Here is a 17,661-nt window from a genome sequence, read left to right on the forward strand (position 1 = left end):
CTTCCTGTTATAAACAATGAATCACTAAGGACGTGATTATACGAAAAGCGGTTATCCGAAGACTCAGATTACCCGAAGTGCATTGTGTGAATTATATGGTTTTACGTAGTCCGTTTGTTATTGGCATAAATCAATTTTTAAACAGAAAATTGAAATTGAAACTTTTAATTCGTTATTTTATCATTATTACACTACGGGAATCATACTGGATGACTCAAAATATCTTCCTTGCGTATTATGGCAATGACAGTCAAAAGTTGCTGCTGCTAACAGATGCACTGTGGTCGGTCGTACTTACTTCTCACGTTCCGGGATATTGTTGTTACAGTTTAATCAAATCATAAGTGTTATTTTGTAAACTTTTCCGTAATGTTTGTTTTATTTTCGTTAGGAATTGGTAACATGCTATCCAATCTTGAAAACGTTGACACTTGCCATAGGCGCTTACGCGAGCTTTAGATATCAATACCATCCAGAAGAAAGCTTACCTTATCGGATATGGCTTGGTTCCATCAACTTCAGACAATCATGTCCCTAGTGAAGCATTACTAATGTATCATGTAAGGTCATTCGTGTATACCATAATAATACGAGCTCATAGCTCTCAGTCTGATTCGGTACTGCCTTTCTTTCGTTTCAGGAGTATTTTACACTACTGAGAACCAACTATAGGAAGGAAATAAGTTTTTCGATGATTTAAAAAAGGTTCGTAGAAATGTTTCACTAGGTGAATTTATTTCTGATTGCCTTAAACTAGAACATACACAAATTATAAAACCAAATCTCTATCATGGCTCACTGGTAAGGCCGTGGTTGTGCCTCAAACAGAGCTATGGGGTGGTCATGGGTTCTTTTCAGTAAAAAATGGATTTGGTGTATAGTAATGAATAAAAATGCCACTGGCCTTTAGAAAACTTACTTAAAAACGTAGTTATAAGGAAAACTCAATTGAATTAGTTACGTTGAACAAACTGTAGGCCATTTGTCAAATAGTGTTTAATGGGAGGTGGTCTAAATTTGAAAGAACTTGAAAGAAGAATTATTGAGGTGAATTATTAGATTTCGAAAACTGTTCCAGCTGCTCAGTTCAGAAAAATTAATATTTATAAATTGCTTACGTGTTTGTGATGTTTTTTTATACAACTAGCTGTTTCCCGCGGCTCCGCACGCTTATCGTAAGCTTTGCCCGTGTATCAGCACTTCTGGTTCAAGTGAATTATATTTTCAATGCCGATGTAGAGTTTACCTTGTTGCCACGATCAAGAAAATCTGTTAAGGCTAATATACTTCAAAACCTAGTGTCTTCAAATAATGTTAGGCTATTTAAAATACATAACTGTCACGTGATTGTAGTTTAAAATGTGCAGGCGCTTTGATAACTTTTATGTTTTGCAGTGCCACCTGGTGCTGAGTTACATTGATGGGCAACGTGCTTACCATATTCGTGATTATATATGTATATATATAATATAAAATATAAAAATATATATGTTATTTTATATATATATAATATATTCATATATATATAATATATATATATATAAATTTAATATATACTCGTATTTATAAATTTAATTTAATAATCGATATATATATATATATATATATATATATATATATTTCAATAAACATTGAATCACAAAAACTACTTGCTCCGCCGGGAGTCGAACCCGGATCTCTCACTTGCCGGGTGAATGTGCTACCATTACACCACAGAGCGCTTACTTTTTCCGATTCAATTATTTTGTATTTGGCCGTATCTGTCACATATGCGTTTAAATAAGCAAACTAACATATGATCGGAAGACCAAACACCTGTCAAACGATTTTTATTTACGTTAATATTTATACAATTTAATATATATATATATATATATATATATATATATATATATATATATATATATATATTTCGATACAGTTATATATTGTTTTCTTATAAACTCACATAGTATTAGCCCTGATCGCGTCAGCGCTTCTGAGCGAAGAGACGAGATATTTAAGGCTCAACTTGAAGTCTGCAGTGTAAACGGGCAACTTGTTAACTTCGTTATCTTATCTACCGTGTTCTAGCTTAACGAACTTCTGTTTTGTGGAGTGTTGTCTTTGTTGTTGTTTAGTCTCAAGACTGAGGAAAGTGAGTAACGCTAGAATATTATACACATCATTTTATGAGCCAGTGATTTTCATAATCATGTAGACGTAAATTTATGCAATACCTTATCTGTGCTTTGTTTTAAATGCAGCAGTATTTATGAGATTCCTTTTCCTAACGCAATTGGCTCACACTTAACTGTCCTACAAACGAAGAGAGAAATACTTAGAAATTAAGATATGTATATGAAAAATAATTACATGGTAAACGGGAGTACTCTTTTAAGATACAATTATTCAATCTGGATATGAATAAAAGTATTGCACAGAAAGGAGCTTACAAAGCCACGTATAGAATTGATGAAACTAAGTTGCGCGAAGAAGAACAGAATGTGTTGAAGTTACAGTTAATCTAGATTAAGAAACTGTTCAGGTTAGTAATGTACAAAAAACAGACTCCATTAATAAAGGCTACCATAACGAGTACACAAAGTATTGTTCAATAAATCAAAGCATATGAGATAAACGAATGAAATCCGGAACAATAAACTAATGGAGGTCTGATGATTCTTCTAATTTTTTCATCTTTCAGAGAAACAGGAAATTGGAAACACTATGCTTCAGAATAGCCAATCTTAACTGAACCTCAGTTGGATAACTAATCTGTAACACATAACTACAATCTAGCGTAAAATAAACAAAGAATTCCAGAGCGTTGTGACATGCACAAATCAGGAACCAAAACAAACATGATGTGTGTCAACTTCATGGAAACTATTTCTTAAAAATGCACTTGATAAAACGATACATTAATATTATTGAAACAGAGCTATGAAAAACAGGCGCGATATGTAGGCACTGAATGACCATCCACAGAGAACTGACGAGTGGCCATTGGTCGTCATGGTAGAAGCAAGATTACAGTAAATCAGAAAATGGGGGTCGATCTTTATTGTATTTGTTCATTTTATATACTAACTTTTCAAACCACGCTGTGACTCCACGGAATTTTTTTAAGAAATCTTTAATCATTGATTATAGTTTGTTATTGACGGAAGGTTTGAACGGGCAATAGGAATTCGAACATTTGGTATGGTTATGTGTTACAAATTGTATAACATTTCGTTTCAAAAATTAAAATTTATCCTCATCATTAGGTAAGAAGACAATTATTAAATAAAAAGTAAAATGTGCAGCAATGGACTGCCACTAAAAAAGAAAGAAAAATTGGAAATACATACTTTTTCGAGTCTAATTTGTATGTATTAATTATTTTGGCACCTGACGAAGATTTCAATACTCGCAACGTTGTGTTATTCATTTTTTAACGTATAAATATGTCAAATATCTGAAATCCTGGTATCTTTCCAACCTCTTAATGTGTTTTTAGGTTTTCATGTTAGTTCATTTTTTTATAATTGACAACCAAAGCGGCTCAATTTCGACTAGCAGCTGACTGATCAGTTGGTTCGCTAATTTAATATTATTACTTGTGTCACTGTACAAAGGAAAATTAAAAAAAAGTGTTGTCTCCAGTACCGTTTCATTGTCGCAAAGAACGTTCAACAATAAAATAACTTATTTATAATACAGTATATTACATAGCGATTTCTTTTTTGCAAGAAGGAGTGAGGTTTTGTCCATTCAAGTTCATCGGAAAATAAGAAAAGTTAAGTGGCTAAACTTCTTTTCATTATTAACAGTGCTTGATTCCTATGCTGAATTGAAACGCTTAAGACGAGAAGCAAACAGTTTGCTTTGACAAGTCAGTGAGATGCATTATGTTAAATGCGGGTCGCATTGCTAGTTATTCTCAATCCTGATCATATTTGAATGTTTTGAATTATGAGAATATGTAATTTACTTACACCCATCGCAATTTTATTGTAACATTAAAACATTTTAAAGCATACTTAAGTATTATCTTTATTACAATAAATTAATTCGACTAATTGAAAAAAAAAAACAATAAATGGAAATAAATTGTACTATGTAATACATACATTACTGCCCACTAGATAGCTAATAACCATGAAATATAATTGCTAATAAAAATAACAGTAATATAAATATTACTATAACAATATAATAAGTGTTTAATGAATAAATACTAGTGTGAACACAATATTATTTTAATTTCACAATAACGCGTATCTTTAAGTTTACAAAAATAGTTCAGTAAAAAGTATGTTTTAGATTTCTAAAGGGCAGAAAAGCCAACATCCCTTAGAAACCCCCCCTTTTGAGTACTGTCAGGCCTTTTATGTTTAAACACAAAACACTACTGAAGAGTATAGAGAACGTAACGTTGGCAGTGACATGGTTAATAAGCACAAATGATCACCATGCTAAGAACACGACGAATCATATGATTGCAAAGCACGTTTGATGTGTGTGTGCTTGAACGGCACAAATGACGAAGTAGAAGTGACACGGGTAAGTATTAGTGGCAGGGTTGTAAGCTCCTGAGCCTAGCAACAAATTGAATCCTGGGTCAAGCCCTGGCCTGGGGCTTACACCAACTCTGCAAGTGCGGAGCATTCATTACACTGATCCTGTAGTACTATAGGGTCCTTACTGATGTCATATCTCATTTCTATCTTATCTCCGTACCCGAACTATGAATGATTGGGCACGTTTTGGATATTATTAATTGATTAGTAATTAGTTATATTACTGTTTCGGTAAATCCTGATTATAAAATCAATGATTCATTTTGAATAAATCCTTCCCCTCATAGTATACGTTAAGTGTAGAAAACTCAGTTACTCCCCCGTACTTATTTTTAACATCCTGGTAGATTCTGCTATGGAAACTATGTAAAGAGTTCATTTTAACCTTCTTCTTCGCCGATTACTTGTAGATTTCTTCAGACAAAATGACCCTAGATCTCAAGAAATCCGTTAAAACGCTACACTAAAAGGAAAGTGAATTGAAGCCACACTCAACAATAACATTGAATCAACCCTCCCATCATAGCTACGTTATATATAGAAAACTCAGTTGCTCCTCTGTGCTTGTCTATAAAATCGAGGTGTGGCGTCGGTTCATTTGTGTACCTGATGAGACAGTGAAAATATTTCGTAATCTAGGTTTCTCTGATGAGAAACCTATATAAATGTTCATTTTGATCTTCTTCGTCACCGAATTCTTTGGATCTCTTCGCACGAACATGATTCCAGATTCCAGGAGCGTCAGATTTCAGACGCTGCGCTAAAAAGAAAGTGATTTGGAGCCAAACGTAACAATAAAATTGAATCAACGCTTCCCACCATAGCTACTTTATGTGTACCACCTTCCTATGTATACTACACTCGGTTGCTCCACCGTGCTTAGAAATAATGTCTATATCATTAACGCACCTGATGGGATAATGAGAATATTTTTTTAAATCTAAGTATCTCTGATCTGAAAACTGTGTAACAAGTTAATATTGAACTTCGTAACTGAATTCGTAAGTGAAAAAAGTGGGCTGCTTGAATTGTGTTTTACAGTGGTATGTCCATCATATATCGTGTGTTACAATGTTTTTCATGTTAACTTTGAAAGTGGGTTCTTTCTTATATTGTTTTGATTTAGTAACCTTTTGTAGGATTTACATGTGAAACAAAGCGTGTATACCAGTTATCGAAACTATATGCTTTAGTTTTTATAATCTAAACAATAAAAAAACATTCCTGATATTGTTTTCTTTTTCAAGACATCCATTACCAAAAATAAACTTCTATGAAAGAAATTATAAATACACTTCAAACCTTTTATACAAAGAGTCTATAAACCAAAAAAGATTTTGAAAACATTAGTAAAAGAGAATAGACAATATCACTGAACAAGAAAATATTAAATACCATCGAATATGTATTAGGTCTCTTCACAACGGCATGGGTAGCTACTGAATGCAAAATATTTGTAATTTAGACATTTAAAATTACATTTATTGCATCTTTGTTAACTACAGAAATGTTGGTAATTAATTAATTTTATTGCTACTACCATAAAGTAATTCTTGCTTGTTCATTACTTTGCAACAATATAAAATACAATTTCCAAACACTGTAACAAGCAGGTTTCCTCGCAGTTGTCCAGTAATTTTATGTCAGGCATGTTATCATATTTAGACAACACAATCTTCTCTGTTTATCTCAACGGCGCGGTGTTTTGGTAGTTGAACAAATAACAAACACGCGGTCTCAATTTGTTTGAGATAACTCTGAGATAAAAACAAAACACGTTACGTTCTGCACATCACGTAAATGAGATACGTAATACAACACATTTAACTTATTGAATGCTGTGGTAAAAATGATATATACAACGATTTTATTACCAAATCAAGGAATTTTCTAAAACGACGGAGGTGCCTGTTGTTGAAAGATATTTTTGCAACATATTTAACATTGCAAATTAAAAGTTTTTCCTTGAAGCAAAGTCAGGCCGAAAGTAGAAAAATCACTTATGGATGTTTTATCAAAATGTGCTAATAAAGAAACCTTTAACATCTTGTAATTTGTAAAAGTTGACCCTCTGTAAACACTCCATTAGCCACTGTTTTTAAACATTACGATTCATAAAAATGTCGTAATTCTAAATTTGATCCAAATAATAAGGCTTCCAGAACACGCGAACCAATTATTTTAATACAACACTGTTATACAGTTTAAAATACTATTCTGTTTTCTAAACTATTTACACTGATTTTTTAACATAACTAGATTGAGATAAATTCAGTAATTGATGTATCAGTTTTAGGTTAAAACCTATTTAGTTAATGGTTAATGATAGAAGAGCACAAATGGTTATTTTATTTGTTAGATACACTTGACCTTGATAAACTGCATGCAGGATCTGATATTTGATACATGGAATTTGGTAAAAATTAGTAATAAGCATTTTGGTTGTGAAGTCAAATATTAACATCATCTGTCGTGTAAAGGTCTTATAATTCTGTAATATAGGCTGATTTTATCGTACTAATCACAAAAAAGATTGGAACCTGCAAAGTATTATATTTCCTGTTGCCATTCGAAGAAACCTTTCCGTATTTACGCTCATTGCTTAAGATGTGCTCACTATTTGTCAATTTAAGCTTCCGCTATCTAGATTGACTTGTGTAACAAGATATATTGCTTGGAAACCAAAGCATATGTGATGCAAACCCACAAGTGCGTCACTCATTTAGAAATGATTGATTGTAGTCTACTAGAGCTTCTTCAATCTGACTAGTGTTTAGATTAATTAATTCCAACACCCTCCTCCCGCCTCAATTTAATCCACCTCACAATAGCTATTTTTTAAACATTTTAATAGTACTTGTTATTGTTAAAGCTATCATTTCCCATTTTTAAGTTTATTAAATGCATTCAAATATGTAGGAAATAAATTGATTATAAAAATTACTGTATATAATAATTAGACAGGCTGCAACAGCTAGTCGATTAGGTAATGCAACAATATAATTTCAACAAGAGATGGAATATGAGCTTTTAAATCACAACTACTAATTTCAAACCAGTTAAAATACACATTGCTGCAAACTGTTTACCTTAATTTTTCATAAAATCTTTGGAGAACCGGTATGTATAATATTACGCCATACAATAGCGAAGTAGTAGCACGTGAAATAGACTTCGCTAAAGTAACGTAAGGAATTTCAAGTCTCTAGCTCATTTCATTATAGACTAAGTGGATGTACAGACAGAAAGTCTGAAAGAAGGTTTTACAGGCTCCTGGTAAAGGCAGAAAGAAGAGAAATTTGTACACCTTACTGAATGATAGGCTTCAATAACGCTCAACCAAATCTTATCCAGGGTGTAAATTAACTTCTATCCATGTGAAGCCTTCTTCATACCTATTAAAATACTTGTATGAACTTTTTTAAGTATAAATATATTTCTCCCCCTTTTCAAAGTATCATTTTGTTTCCATTGAATAGACCTTTCTAATTTCACAAGATAGGGTTGCAATTTGAAAACTTAAAGTGACCTTTATCTTCCTTTTTCAAAGTAGGGGAAACATTTTATCCTTCGAAAAGTCCAAATAATACTATTTTAAATACCAAAATTTTTTAAAAGGTATGGTAAGGATTGTACGTCGATAACTAAGTCCGTTTGGAATATATCCCGGTATATCCGACTTAATTTACACCCTGTAGATTGACATGCATCATTCTTGTTTATACATAATGAAGAAAACGTTTCTACTTAGAAATGTAAAACACAAAAATTTTACGTCCATAGCTCGACTCATTACTGATAAACAAACTGATAGACAGACGTATAGATATAAGTGAAATTTAGCCAAACCTCTCTCAGAAAAATAAACAAAATTTAAATTTATAGCTTAATCGCTTCCCAAGATAACTTCTTAAGTTATAGGATTTTCTAATGCTCCGCTAAATCCACCATCATCGAACACTATCTTGTCTATATAAAAATAAACTGACTCAGCGGATATCAAGATAATAATAATGAGAGTTTCACAAAATCATATGCGCGTAATGCTAAGAAAAAGACTCAGAGATAGCTCGTTCCCCCATACCAACAAATTAGAGCTACCTGTCCAATATTTATATGTGGTACAAATACTGAAACTATTTTATAAAAGAAGTGGAAATGAAGGTACAAACTACCTTGTATATGGAACAAGAACCGTACATAGAATGTTTCAGCACCAAAAGCTAAAAACTAAATATTTAGACTCTGATTTCAGTACGTGGGTCCAACATTTTTTAATAAATTACCTATTAATATTAGATCAATAGATAAATTAGACCTTATCAGCAATAGTGTATTTGACTGGTTGCTTGAGATAAATGATAGTAGATATTTTAATAGAATAATTAGCTAAAGTTAAAAGTTAATGTTTATTTTACATAAAAATTAATTTGGTTTCATATAGAAAATTGTATATAAATGCTTGTTGTATATACGTATAATGTACTGCGTGTGTTATTGAATGCATGTACATTCATTGTGTAATAGCGAATTTGATTAAATAGTGAATTGATCTTTCTGTAAATGACAGAAGTTATATTCAGATGTTTATAATGTTGATTTGTATTCTAATGTACTATGTTTTTGAATTTATTTGTTGTTTTTTTAATTCGTAATGTATAAGGGGGATATTAATTGTTATATTGTTTCTACTGTTAATATTGTATATTATATCAAGTTTAATTTATTTTGTTAAACCTAATCACACTAATGGACCTGTATTCCTAAGATTTTATTTTTGTAATGTTTTTGTATTTTTTAAGGAATAAATCATTATTCTCTCATTATTCCCAATGTGGCCTAACGAAAGTATTGACAACGAATACACTAAATTCACATTAAAAATGTCTTAAGGTTGACATTACAAACTTGTCTACAAACTATTCTACGATCTTCTCATTGCCTTCGTAGTTACAATACAATGACACCAATATAAAGATTCGCTAACACTCAGCCAAATCCCTGGAGTTACATACACCATAATTGAACTATATTTTGCTCACAGCCAAATTAAACCACTATAAAAAAAATTCTTATTTTAAATTTTCTTACTAGAATTTTAGAATATACTGAACGAACTTGTTAATAGTTAAAAATGAAAAACCGTTCTGTATGCCGTTTTAGATTCTCACTTTTCACTTATGTAATTATACCATTATATTATTAGTATTAATTTACCCTAGTCCAGTGCCAAGTTTAGATAACCGTTACTTTGGAGTAATCACTATGAATGGCAAAGATAACTATTGGACCACAGAGACCTCGGTACAGTTAATGTCCAGGAAGTTGCCCGCAGCTTTGCTGTAAGTAGTTAGATGTAAGCCTTTGAGTAGTTGGCAACTACGTAGTTGGTGGCAGCCAGGTGGTCGGAGAGTCCAGTAGTACCATTACGGGAAACAGATAGTTGGTTTCAACTTTCTCATAAGCTCATTTGTAAACAACTCTCAAGCTATTCCTCCCTCCCCTCTTCCCAAAATAATACACACAATTATATAACTGTTGTTACAGTGTGTAGTCTGCATTTATATTTTTAGGAAAGTACTCGATTACAGTAGTAGATTACCCATTGCATCATTTAATACGAAACCAGGTTTATATCCTTACCATAAAACACTCCATTAGGAAGCAATGTCTTTAACAACTATTAATAAATAGTTGCTGTAATAACTCGATTGTTGTATTGAGGATATGTGTAGGTACAATATTATAGCTAGCTTCTTAATACCCTAGCTAGAATGCCACACACCACCATGATACATTGGTATCCATGTTAGTTACTTAAAAAGTAGATTTATACCTGCAATAATGATGTACCAAGTATTATTTCTTTGCCTGTAGTCGAATTACGCGTATGAAGCCCGTCCGGGATTTCTTTTACACCCTATATGTATTTTACAAGTATTAAAACATAAATCTAAAATTTATTAGATCAGGCATTTCAAGAGATTTACACTTAACTTGAAATACTTTATGGTACTAGCAACACTGTTCTATCAATCAATTATCTTTTCATTCTTAAGGTATAGTTAAACCACTGAGGAAAATTGTCGTTGGCGAATAATATATTCCTCATAGCAGGATTTTACTTGTTTTCCATCAACTGAGTTCCTAATTTTGGTATTGTTCTTAAACAATGACACAGAATTTCATTAATTAGACTACTGAAAATTATTTGTCACCCATCATACGTTTATCGCTGAGAGTAAAATAATAAATTCACTAAACCTGACGAAACGAGCTTATTAATCTCCGTTAATAAGAGTGTAATCTACCCTCGATTACAATAATAGATATACGTAGATAAATCACGTTTTTAAAATTAAAAATGGTGTATATTTTTATAATAACGCACTGCTTCTGAAAGCAAATGTTAACCACATGTATTAAAATTTCACTTTCAATAAAAACCCGAGTGTTGCATTGACGTTTTGTGCAAACCACTAGCTTTGTGTAACATTATCTTAGCTTCATTATATGCTAGCTAGAATCTCACAGAATACCCCAACTCCATTAGCAAAACGTATTTCATGTTTATAGTTTAATTCATTCTGAATATAGGCATTTCTAATGCTCAGCTGAATCCTCATTATTAGTGTAATTCTTTCTTGCTGTATAAAAATAAACCGATACATGGGAGTATCGATTACCTCGTAAGAATGTGATTAAATTCTTACTAACCAACCCAAAAAAATAAACCTTACTATATGTGTTACTATATCACATGTGAAAATGCCAAATGACTGTACTATTCTACGATTTCATTGTTACCGTCATGTGTCCATAAGACGAATGTATACATTTTCCATCCAGCTAGATCCCATGGTACGCTATGCTCGAAGCTTCATGAACAATTTTAAAGTCCACAGGTCAATTCGTTCTCGAAATATTGTGCGAACAGATTGACAGACAGACAGAAAGAAAGTTATTCCAGTCCGCCTTCCCAAAACGTTCATCCAGTTAGGAGTAACACTATTTTTAGAACGTCAAGCTCGAGTTTTAAATCAAACAACTTTTGTATTCAGAACATTTGTGAAATAGATTTCACAAAAAGCGTGCGATGTCCAAAGCGATTCCTTTCTTGTCCCGTCTATATTTATTTTTAAACTCACAACTGAAACATTTCCATTTAGACCAAATAACACTTGATCCTTTTGTTTCAACTGTAGTGTTTTTGTAAGCCTTTGTAATGATACGTCGAATGGAAACCAACGAGTAGCGCATGTTAAGGAATTATAGTATTTAAAATTGCTAATCAATTCACTGTATAATGTACAATAATGATTTGATTAATATATCTAGAAGTTACAATAAATCTATAACAGTTATTTCTGTGAGAATCTGTATAATCTATTGTAAGCTATTTAAGGTATTTAGATTTAGTATAGACCTTTGAAAATGTATATTTTAACTTAATGTACTGTGTCTAAAATATGGATGATGTGGTGGGTTGTAGAAAATCTAATACAAACAATAGTTATAAATATAATTACAGACTCGTTATATTATCATAACGAGTATTAAACAATAAGGCCACATAATCTGTTATTTGTGACAAAACAGGTATAATTAGCGGTTATGTTATAAAAATACTTATGGAAACGTACGGTTACGTATGTGTCCACTCAGACCGTTGTGTCGCTGTCAATTGAACTCTCCTTGAGTTTAAAATTAGCCGTCGAACTTCGATACGCTCTGGCAAATTTGCTGTATCCACCATCTCGACCTACTTCAGCAACATTTCGAGCTTAAGCACCAAGACAAGCCAAAGCGTTATGTCGAGCCAAAATTAGCAGTCATGCAAAGTATAACGTAATGTCTAGCCTAAGCGTCATGCTGTTCCTAAGTGCCTCGTCTAATCTGAGCGGCATATCAAACTTAAACATAGTTTCGAGCATAGCCGTCATATTGAGCCTAAACGTAATGCAGATCCTAAACATCATGTCGAGCTTAACGTCATATTGATCCTAAACGTTAATGTCGAGCCTAAGCGTCATATTGATCCTAAACGTTAAGTCGAGCCTAAGCGTCATATTGATCCTAAACGTTAAGTCGAGCCTAAGCGTCATATTGATCCTAAACGTTAAGTCGAGCCTAAGCGTCATATTGATCCTAAACGTTAAGTCGAGCCTAAGCGTCATATTGATCCTAAACGTTAAGTCGAGCCTAAGCGTCATATTGATCCTAAACGTTAAGTCGAGCCTAACGTCATATTGATCCTAAACGTCATAAGTCGAGCCTTAAGCGTCATATTGATCCTAAACGTTAAGTCGAGCCTTAAGCGTCATATTGATCCTAAACGTCATGTCGAGCCTAAGCGTCATATTGATCCTAAACGTTATGTCGAGCCTAAGCGTCATATTGATCCTAAACGTTAAGTCGAGCCTAAGCGTCATATTGATCCTAAACGTTAAGTCGAGCCTAAGCGTCATATTGATCCTAAACGTTAAGTCGAGCCTAAGCGTCATATTGATCCTAAACGTTAAGTCGAGCCTAAGCGTCATATTGATCCTAAACGTTAAGTCGAGCCTAAGCGTCATATTGATCCTAAACGTTAAGTCGAGCCTAAGCGTCATATTGATCCTAACTTTAGAGAATCTTTAGCTCACGAGAAAAAAGATAACATCACTTCAGAAACACGACACATTTCCATATCATGGTAGATATAATTGTATGAGTAGTAAAACTAATGTGATTCTTCTGATAATTTGTATAGGTGTGCGTCCGAGAGTTTATGATTAATACATATACAGTATACTCATTAGTAAAACTGATAATTGACGGTATCGTAATTAAAAGCATCGTGACCGTATCATACATGGTAAATACAGGTTAAAATACAGTTTTCGAGTAGTTCCAACACTTAAATAATTAAATATTGGGGAATTACTATTTAAAATATTAAATATAATATCAAATTATATTTTATACTAAAATATGAGAATTTTATTTTGTTTACTATCCAAATAATCAGTAATACTTTGAACTCAAATTCTGTATTTCGGAAATCTCAAATTGGGTTATCAAATATGTCTTAAAAACAATAATTTTCATTCATTCAGGTATCACAACATGAAACTTAAATAAATTATTTGCTATTTAATAATAAAGTTTACATTATAGTCTTCTTGCACTCTATATATCTCACTGCTACCAAGGTAGGTTAAGATACGGGTTTCGGACATTGAGAGTAACATTCTTTGTCGAAAAATGCCACAGCATTGTTTAAATTTACAAATAACAATAGGGGAAGAAGGAAATGTTAAACAAGTAATCGAGGTATAACAACGCATGTATGCCCCACATCACGTGCCATGTAACATGTTTCGCTGAGGCTTAAATTTGTTTAAAACAGCTACACATGTTCCATGTTACATGTTAAAATATAATACGATTTTACTACAAATGTTCTACCATAAATTTTCAACTGTTACCCATTAAACCAATGTATAAATGTTCACTAACGCTCAGCCTAATCAACGGTGTACATGCAACGTCTTCGAACTCAGTGTTATCTACATGTATGTAGAGATGGACAATTTCAAATCTAGACAGAAATAAAATTCTTCCAGATCCTTAAGCTACAGGCTCCGCTAACGCTCAGCCAATAAAAATCTTAGTAGTATAAAATAATAGAGGAAATTATTCAAGGGAGGTGTTCTAGCAGGTTTTGGAATGTTGCGGAAATATAACGCCAACTACTGTAGCTGGAGAGTTCAAATTCGTTCAGAATTGTGCTCAGTATCAGGGTTTGACAGGGTATTAAACACCTGGAGGCCGGATATTGGTTCGATCCCTGCAGTAATATGCCAGCCCCGCGAGAGGGAAACCATTGTCGAGCTCTTAAAGAGATTACTTACCATGTGAATCCAGTTCCACAATCCTCCTTTCTGAGGTAACTATTTCATCCTCTCACACTTTATTATTGCTAGAGAGGATCTTTGTGGTCAATCAGGAGATCCTATGGCTTATGGTTTGTCATTACAAGCTTACTAACAAAGATTCTATAAAAATTTAAATAACAACTTTTTCATTTTTAAGCCTTTACAGGGGTTCCGTAAAAAGTGGGATTTTAAACGGCCGATACTTGAAAACGTGTTAGTCACAATAGCGGACTACCACCGCGTAGCTTTTCTGCGAATGTCAAGGTCAACGTTTCCTCCCATGCTACACGGAAAAACCAAACTTAATTATTTAAAACTTCTTTATTTCTGTTCAAAATCACATTCTTTATTGGAGACTTTGTATAAAAACTCTGTACCAATAAATTGTATACGGGACAAGGTGCATACAGCATTTTTTAAAGTGAATGGGTTATACCTATCCATAGCATTAAGGTGGGATCTGAACTGTAGATACAAGTGTAGGCTACTACTCGTGATTTCTTCCTTCCTGAATGTATCCTTTTTTTAAATAAATTTGAATGGAAATAAGTGTTTAACATTGATTCCATTAATTTTTTAAATAAATAAATGAATTAAATTAAGTAACAAACGAAGAAATAGCGTGATTGATTAATTTGTTTTTTACGTTTAGTTGGTTAATTAATAGTAAATATTAATGGATATAGATGACAAATATGATATAATTTTTTAAAATTAGAAATTATGTTTATTTATAGTTTGAATAAATCAAAGACACTGTTTAGCGATACGGTTTTGGCTGACAAAAAGAGCATTCTACGAATTGTCTTTCATTTAAGTTAGTTTTCTTGTTAAACCAATAATGTTATCTATAATGAACTTCGTACCCAACAGTTTTAGTCTATAAAATTTATGATTACAAATATTGTCAACGTTGGAAAACTTGTGTGTGTTTTATTCTTACAAACCATTCTACGCCTGAATTATTTAGCCACAAGAGAGAATTCTTTTAAACAGTATATCTCAGTTTAAATTTCTCCAATAATTGTATTCCAATAAAAGTAGGAGAGGAAATGTCCAATTGGTACCAAAACAATGCTCGACAATTTTTATATCCATGAATTATAATTCATGTTGAAATAAATAATTGTCACATTAATTGCCAGCGGAAAATTGCAGTTATTGTGAACAAAGGTTAACTGTTTACGAGAGCTAAAGTTCTCTGAGGTAGATATAAAACATTCATCTTACTGAAAACTTAAAGATATGAACGTCTCTCAATCATTTTAAAAATTCATAGAGATATCCGTCCACCATAATATTCTTTCTTTGTTCTATTTGACACTCAATAAAAATATTGAGAACATTATCTATAGTAATTAAATATATCAAACATAATGAAATTATACATAAATTTAATAAATAAATACACTCAACTTTCAGTTACGTCCAAAATGAAAATGTTAAAACAAGCAGAACACAACTAAAAGAATAGATCATTTATCTGTTTAAAAACCACTTAACGATTTAATAACAAAATAAGCAACTTCATACAAACAATAAAGTCATCGTGGAGCTAAAATGATGAACGTTTATAAAATATTTAACAAAATAATAATTTTGATTTTCGGAAAATCAAACTTTAAGTGTCATAGCTACTAAGAGTTTTAAATTATTTCCTGATTTATTTAGACGTTACAGAGTTAATTTCCAAGCTCTCAATTATTGATGTTTTTACGAATATAGAAACAAAATAATCTTTTGTACTGTACTAAACGCTCCTGTATGTTGTCATACAATTAAAAGTTTCCATTTTGAAGCAAAACATTTCATTTTCAACTTTTTAGTCGTATACATAATAATTCATAAAACGCTTATTTGGAAAGCCCAAAATAATATACAGATGTCCTTTTTCGGAGTCTACACGTATAAATTTAAGTGTGAGTTAATTTTGTACTCTTAGATGTATCTTATCTTCCAGCACTTTTCCACAGCAAATAATACATGGAACCAATCGCAGTCCAAAAACTGGTATGAAAATATAGACGTGATTCGAGCACTAGACTTATCTACGTATCGTTACTAAACATCTATTTCACTTCTGCAAGTTATTTAATATAATATTCATTATTTTTGTGATTTGGAGATGGGATTTCATAGTAATAAAAAATAATTAATCTTAATAAACAACAAAACGTTAGTTAACGTACTGTTTAAACCAATTATTAAAGTTGAAGCTCAAAATGATTCTTAGAGTAAAAAATTGAGAATATCTTCTTAACAATTAACCTCAGATATTGTTAGTTTATTAAAAAAAAACTCTATAAAAAGAGAATAAATACAGAAATATCTATCTTTTTCTAAATAGTACGGGAAGAATTTATGTAGAGACCGCATTCTGGTGCGGAGTTTTAGATTTGTGTTAGGATAAGTGATAAATATTAATTATAATACTCATTACATTAAAGTCAACAGAAAGTTAGGTAATAAAAAACATCTATATAATTTAACATTCACTTAATCAATGATTTGACATAACATTAAATAACAAAGAAGTTATTAAATGAAATATAATTATTATATGTCTTGCCTGTTTAAACTATTTCAAATCTACTCACAATCTGATTTTATATTAATTGTTTTTGTTATTGTACAAGTACATTTTTTTTCTAAACTTGTTAATGAAGAGTACAACACAAATTACATACTGGCGGTAATCTCACATAGAAAAACTTGTGTAAGGAAAATCCGTTACTCGACGTGGGCAAGTTTGAGCCGCAGTGTAAACAGCGAACTTGTTAACTTTGCTATCTTATCTGCAGTGTTCCAACTTCATCAACTTCTGTTTTGTGGGTTAGCTTTGTTGCGTATTCTTGGAATAAAACTGTTTATACACTCTAGAGAACAGAGTATCCTTATCTTAAAAAATATAATGTGGAAAAAACAAGGAATAATTAGTTAGTTTTTGTCATACCATGTAATAAATTCGCACAATATATTTTATATTAACATCAAAGTTTATGATTGGCTGCCATTTTGAAACGGGAAAAGATAATTTGTTCATATATGTTTCTCAAATGGGCATACAAAATGCCAACACAACTGCAAAGTTTCATAACTTTATCTTTACTGGTATAAAAGATATAACTTTTTTGGTAAAAATCACATACAGACAGATAGACGGAAAACTAAACGTTTTAGGACATACCTCCATA

This window comes from Homalodisca vitripennis, chromosome 4, assembly GCF_021130785.1.
Source record: "Homalodisca vitripennis isolate AUS2020 chromosome 4, UT_GWSS_2.1, whole genome shotgun sequence".
Lineage (NCBI taxonomy): Eukaryota > Metazoa > Arthropoda > Insecta > Hemiptera > Cicadellidae > Homalodisca > Homalodisca vitripennis.